Here is an 8,028-nt window from a genome sequence, read left to right as displayed (position 1 = left end):
AGTCAATTAACATATTTATATTATATATATATGTTTTAGACATTATTCTGAACATAATATCATACTAACTTATGATTATATGTTTTTCATGATTTACATTTTATTTATATATATAAAAAACAACTATAATAAATATGGCAATTGGACAAAAATATATTATGTTACAATACGAAGTTGTTATAATTTTGTATGTACAAAATGTATTTATATTGTTGAACTATTCAAAACTGTGAAGGAAAATCAATCAATATAACACGTGACAAAAGGTTAATTTTATTTTTACCTGACTAAATATTTAAAAATCACGAATTTAAATATTATTAATTGGTATGGCTGTAAGATATAATATTATGTACATTATGTTGCTCAATATGACTTGTTACCGGCTGGTAATTATATTGTTTTATTGTGTCTCGACAGTTTTTCAGAACGACATACTCGTAAATTCATAATTATTTTTATTCGTGAAAATTTTTTATGAATTCGAAGAATAGACCGCGGTGATGGGTAGATGATAATATTGATGATGGATAATAATTCTGCCGTTGTAATTATTTTATTATTTGCTTATTATATTCTCAACACAGATATTGTATTCATTTAATTTAATATCATTTTAGTTGGAATAATTGTAAAGTAGAATTGTTAAATTATTATTTATAATATTTCGAATACTTTTTAAAATACTTTTTAAAATACCACTGAAGCCTAGAATGTGTGCATTGTGTAATTATGTTTTTACAGTATATTATATTTGATTCTAAATTTCTAAAAATAATTTACCATTTACCTTTTTAAGTATTAAAATATTACAATTGTATTGATATAATAGGTAGTTATCTAATATTCTCTCAGAAGTATAATTTTATTCTAAATAATATAATTGTGTGAATGGCATCGTGGAAAAAACCTCATATTTGTATTTTGTATTAATTTATAAGGTTACTAAGTACGCGCGGCTATGCAAGTATGGATGAATGTTATTTTGATTTTGGTACCTAAATAACTATAATTAGATAAGTTTAAATGGCCGTATATCATTTGCACATCGTCTGTTTACTTGTCTAAAAATATCGTACATTGTTTGAGTACCTATCATTGATATAGATTATCGTTTGCGCATTGTCTGTTTACTTTACCTGCACCAAATTATCGTACACCAAATGCGCATCGATATTCTGAACAATAAAAGGGTATAGAAAAATGGTATTACATGATGTATGAATTGTATGATAATTAATATTATATAGAGAATGAATAATTTAAGATTTTTAAACTTAAAAATAAAAATAATTAACATTCATAAATATTTTCAGTTCAAATTTTGACAAAATTCATCAAAAACATTACATATTTTACACTCGGTATTACATTATACCTATGCAATATTTAAAAATTTAATATTATGCGAACATTATTTATTAGAGATTTTAAGACCTAAGTTATAAAACAACTTACGCTTTGGTTGTATACCTTTTTTCATTTCTATTGTTAAATAATATTGATGTGCAAATAACCAGGGCCGGATTGGGTAGTCTCGGCCCTTCGAGAAATATTTTTCAATCAGCCCGTCGTTTTCTACAGTACTAATAGTAGCCCATATTGGACGGAATTCAATATCAATAAATAATAATGACCTTATCATATTAGCTGACTGTATACTATTATATAGCTGTCCAAAATGTTTCGAGGTTTTCTCGAATGCTTGACTGGCTATTATCCGGGCCGCGTATTTACAGACCATATTATTATTATTATTATCCGGGCCTGGCGCAAACGATGTAGCACATTTTAAATGGACAATGCGCAAACAATGTAAAACCCAAAAATTGTCTTGCAAAAAAAGTCAAGATTAACAATTGCGATGCGCAATTGACAACCGTCGGTTTAAATCTATAAATTAAATTCATTTCTTGTCCAATGGTAATTAATAATTATTGAGTAGCGAGTATAGAGTTCTAATAATATTAATTTGATGAACATATTGTATATAAAGTTATTTTACCTCTTCTCTCGCTTTAGTTACACGAGTACACGATGACGTACCTATGTAATGAGTAGGGCCCGGATTTAAATGCACTTAAAACCATATAAATATGCTCTAAAAAATAGCCAAAAATGTCCTTAAAAAAAGCATTTTACCACAAAAAATGACCTTAAAAATTCCAATTATATTTATGTTTTATACAATTTGTTATTTTAATTTGAAATTTATTATTAATATTTATTTATTACTTAATTGAAAAAAAAAAATAGAAAAATTAACTTGATGCTGCCTAACCTAACCTGCTATGATGTTGACAGGCATATGTTTTGGGGCAATATTATTCATTTTAAACATAGATAATAAAATATATATTAATAAATACACTAAATTTGTAAATATAAAAATGACCCAATAATGCTAAAAATCCTCTTAAAATATGAAAACGCCGAAATATGCAAAAAAATGCAAAATAAAATATTTAGCTTTGAAACACGCGTTACGCGAATTTTATATTTGGAAACATTGTCTATGATCAATAAAAAAAAGATGCACTTTGCATTAAAATCCGGGCCCTAGTAATTAGTGAAGCAGAGTTATGAGTAGTAATAGTACTATAGACAAACAAAAAAGTCCGATTAAATATTTATGTTCAATAAAATATTGATTTATTAATATTATAATTATTTATAAATGACACAATGCAAAATGATTAGTTAATATAGGTATTTATTTCGTTTTTTTATTCAATGTCAATATTAATGGAAAATTCTCCACTGGAATTTAATTATCTTCCACTATAGAGCATAAATTATAAGCAACACGAATGTTCACCGGTGTTGTCAAACTTAAGTATTGTTGATGTTGGATTCATGCTTCACATTTATAATTTATAAATTATTTACTTTTTGAAATGATTAAAATACTCAGAGCATTTCCGGTTGACAGTTCATGATTAATTAATAATTATTTATGCAAAACCATTAAAAACTATTTTTTTCCTGATTTCAAAATCATTGCTTCCATTTCATTGCGAATAACTGCGATGTTGAACGACTATATTTTTATGCATTATCGTTCCATCGTTTTTATACGTATACAATAATAAATTATAATATTTTTGGTATTTCATATTTTAACTTATATAACACATATTGATTTACCTCTTTTTTAGATTTTTATTTCCTAACCTACTAACTTCCACGTATTATTATTTTGTTTTATCTACTATTAGTTATTACTTATATTACTGTAAGTTTTATTACAACAAATCAATTCATACTTTTTTTTTACATAGTAATTTTACGGTTTGATTTTTGCCTGTCTACTTTTTTTTAGGAGATACTATTATAGATACCTACTAATTACTATTAAGTATAGTTGTAATTTCTAAATGTGTAAATATTACAACTTAAAAATATGTGTGACATGACACATACCTAATGCAATTTTGCTCTATTATTACAGATAGCAATTGTTAAAGAATGACAATCATACGAGTAATTCATAATATACATGATTCATTTGGCAAGAGCACTCAATATTCATATCCAATTAAGTATTAACTAAAATGATTATTTAATAGTTATTTATTATTAAACGAATTCTTACTTTAGCTATATTTCTATTGAATAAAATTTAAACTAGGTGCCAATGGATAAGCTAATATTATAAAACAGTTAAGATCTTTTTATAAAATATATAACATATTACAGGTAACCTACGTCCTATACCGTATTAATATAGCTCTTCCGTGTTGTATGAGACTTTGCTGAATTATAGTACATTATTACTTGAGCTATATTTTATTTTATTTTAATTTTTTCTAATGTACCTAACCAACCACCCATTTTGATTCCAGGTTATTGTTATTTTTTTTGTGTCAAAAAATCAACTCTGAACTTAAATTTTATTATTGTTCAATAAGTGATTTAAATTTTAGTTTATTTTTTTATGTTCTAGTTTAATTTAAATATTTATTTTTCCAAACGCCGATTTTTTTCAACAATGCAGTAAACCAAAACAATAATTAGGTACCTGTTGTGCATCTAATATCTGAAAACAATATTATTTGGACTTGAATTCTATACTTACCATAGGCGCAAATCGCAGGGGTGCTAAGGGTGCTTAGCACACTGAATTTTAATACTAGCACCCCGAATCCCGTGATTATAACTTATAGTACTATTAACATCACATTTTCAAAATAATTACATTAATTAAAAATTCAAAAACAGTTTTATATTTATTTAATTATTTATAATATAATATGTCGAGTTTACGTCTGGATATATTAAACTGCAATGACATGTAAAACATATTATATAATATCATAATAATTGTGAAATTATGATATTAACGGGAAATAATAAATTGTTAAACATATAGGTATGTAAATAATAAAATTCGGAGTATCTATAATCTACGCAGACCGACCGCAACACGACACTACAGGTATATAGTTTTATTTAATTAGACCCGCAGTGAGTAATTCCATAAAATAGGATTAAAATAATTTTTAGAGAGCGATCTAGTCATTTATAAAGACATAATTTTAAATAAGTTTGCTGAAAATAAGCGCACATTGCCTTTACATTTTTAATAAATAAACAATAATAATAAAATGTTTAGTTGTGTTTATTTGATTTTGATTTTATATTTTTATTTATATAATATATAGCATAGTACTATTGGGGTGTGTGAGGGGCGAAGCCCCTCACGAGTTTGGTCTGTTTCCTCAAAAATTTTTGGTGCTTAAGCCCCCCTAATGTTTTTTTGGTGATTTGCGCCTATGATACTTACAGAATTCTCGAAAGAAGTGAACACAATAAAATAAATCCAATAACCTTTGTTGTTGAGGCTCATTTAAAATAAAAAAATAAAATAAACTATGCATTTGTATGAAAACGAAACTAATGCGCGAGACTATACAAACAAATAAGTATCGGTGTATATGTGGTATTTATGAAGATTACAAGGGGCCTCGAGAAAAATTGTTTTGACAATATAATAATATATGAATTAATAATTGGAATAAGCCATAGGCGTGCACAGACCTCATCCGCAGATCATACACAACAGTGGCATATCCAAGGGTGGGGTTAATGCACCCCTTCCCACCAAAAAAAAAAATTAGATTGTGCTTTGATAATAATATGACCCCCAAAATGACCGAGTGTATTATATGAAATTGTATTTAACATTTTAAAATATAACTTTCATACTAATAATACTTTTTACAAATGTTTATTTTTATAACTACAAATTTTCTCAATGTATATTATTATAATAATTCTAACCGTCGTTTTGTTTATAATATAGTTCTATTATCAATGGTAATAATGGAAGTTTAAAATTATCAAGCGATCCACGTGATGAAAATCAAAAAACTTAATACGAAATCAGTAACTTACAAAATAAAGTTTAAATTATGCACCGCAATTTATAATGCACCTACCAAGTTGGATTAAATTTTGCACGTCATGCTTGTGCATGACAGGCATGACCCGCCGTAGACACGCCTATGGGAATAACTACATACACAACCATGTTTTATTTAAATTTTCAGTAAAGTTATTAATCAAACAAATCAAACAAATCGGAATACATGATATCATGACATATTGGGTTAAAAAAATGAATTATTCAGATATAAATGATAAATTTACTTCGGAGGAAAATAAAATAATACGTACGGGTTAAAGTAAACTAAAAACCTCTATAGTGTCTATGGACATATTTTATGTTAATACCAAGTAAATTAATGCGTTATGATATGGTATATAAATTACACTATTATAGCCAATAACAAATAAATTCAAAAATGTGCGCTTCCATTATAAACACAAATTCATACAGTTATAACGTGCATTTTAATGTCCTTTTCACACATAAATTACACAATTCGAATTGGTTTAAAACTTGAGTAGGCATTAAACATTTCCTGTTATTCGGTTTAATTGGAAACATCGCTATTGACATTCTCACACGAGTCATATACGATATATCATGTATACGATAATGGTAATTGCAGTTTTGAGCATAATGAGGACATCAGGAATGTAATATTATTATAATATGTTTATAGATACAAATGCGTTGCTTATAATAGTTGTAACGATATGAGTAATAAATGGATTAATAATGTATTTTAAACTTGAAGCTAGTTTAAATTAACGAAAATCTATTTTAAAATAGAAACAAATTAATACCGATTCATTTCCCGCATATTTGTATTAGATACGTATTTTTATACCAAGTCCAACATAATTTGACTATCCCGGAGAGTTTAAATAATGAGGCCTACGAAATATATTATCATTATGGGATTTTCATGCGTGTTTTTATTTTTCGTGTTTTCGTGGTATTTTTAGTTGTAACCATTGTAGATATTTTTTAGATCATACCATTGCTTATAAATATTATAATCAATGGTCAGTATTCCTATTAATGTAGATGGGTCAACAATCAACTGCAGTCTGCAGGTTGTCATATTTTCATTTTTAAAGCATGTTTCTTAGTAATATTGGGGAAAAAAAAATATGGAAAAAACTCAAATTTGTATAACATTATCATTTATAATTGTTGATAAAACCGATTTTTTAATTGCATTGTAATAATTTAAAAACGAATACTTGGAATTTTCATTAAATGCTTATATTACCATTTTCTATCTATGGTAAAATAATAAATGTTTAATTTTCAAATTATTTAAACTTATTTTAAGTTATTTATAGGCATTTTAAATATTTTCGAGTTTTCCTCTAGTCAATAAAAATGTTTAGGCATTGTTAAAATAAAAACCCATCAGTTGTTCTTTTGGTAATTAAAAAATATTTAAAATGAATTGGCTCGATTTTTTTTTAAACCAGAAGTTCAACATTTTAGGACATTTATTAATTATTTATTAAACAAAGAATAATTATGACAGTTAATATTTTGTAACTCAAAAATATTCGTCAGAACTTGAAATTCGTCACGTCAGTGTATTTTTATATTATACTATTCACATCGACATTTTCAAAATATTTAGATTAATATTTTAAAATCAACATTTCCTATTTATACCAAATTACTAATAGTTAAGTAAATTACTTTAATGGAAATATTAAATTATTAATATATATGTATATGACAAAATATATCCTCCGACGATTATTTTAATATTGAATTAACAATTTAATACACTCGTTAGTCATTACAAATAACTACTAAATAACGGATATACACTCGAATCAGTCGAATCGAATACTGTTCAGTAGAGTGGAAGTAAAAAAAATGTACGATTAAATTTAAAATCTTTGTGCCATTAGAAGTTTAGACACGAGTACGTCGCTATAATATTATAATATTGTTTACTCGTTGACTCGTGATGCTTGTAGTCCACCACTCTTTTTTAAAATTCATTCTGTTGTTAAGTACGACTTGTAGATATAATAAAATATGGGAAATACGGTCTCAATTTAATGGACTTGACGAACAATATTATTCAAATCTGTTCTCAGAATCCTTATCAATGAGTACGACGAAAATAAGACACTAATTCTAAGTTCCTGTATTATGCGTGTGGGCGCGTGATGGACGGAGACGGCAAATCAGCAGCGTTTCCAATCTAAAGTGGCGACTTTACTTATACTGATGTAATTATTACATAAAATAATATTTTAATGACTAACACTTACTGTATACTTTGTATGGATTTTAGCTGTTTTGGACTTCATAATATTTTGTGACTGGATTATGAAACCGCGCATGGTGTACGTTATCGAGTTTGCAAGAACTATGCACATTATATTATTATGTTTTATGAAATGGTCTCATGTATGTATTGTTTACAATTGTTTACTCTAATATTAGATGAAATTGTTTTACAATATCGGTTTTGCGAGAATAACCTGAATATGAACCTATTATACGGTATGACATAATATTATGTAATTAATGAATTAAAAATAATGGTCCAATAGTTGTATAAAAGTTGTATAGGCGGTGGCGGACGAATTTCGTTCGGACAATTATTTATTATTACAGTACAAAGTTCGTTT

The 8,028-nt window shown here is 26.5% G+C and overlaps 1 long non-coding RNA gene across 1 annotated transcript; it reads left to right on the top strand.

The window, feature by feature from the left end:
* The first annotated feature begins 3,451 nt into the window (after nt 1-3,451).
* Nucleotides 3,452-7,797, top strand: LOC149062571 (uncharacterized). The gene is made up of 3 exons (XR_016189846.1): nt 3,452-3,542; nt 7,489-7,623; nt 7,689-7,797. It is a non-coding gene; the product is annotated as an uncharacterized LOC149062571 (long non-coding RNA).
* Nucleotides 7,798-8,028: the final 231 nt, after the last annotated feature.

This window comes from Diuraphis noxia, unplaced genomic scaffold (assembly GCF_037042655.1).
Source record: "Diuraphis noxia isolate RWA-SAM2 unplaced genomic scaffold, SU_Dnox_SAM2 contig0001, whole genome shotgun sequence".
In the NCBI taxonomy this organism is placed as follows: Eukaryota; Metazoa; Arthropoda; class Insecta; order Hemiptera; family Aphididae; genus Diuraphis; species Diuraphis noxia.
The sequence above is the reverse complement of the archived record's forward strand: the minus strand, read 5'-3'. Positions and strand labels throughout refer to the sequence as shown.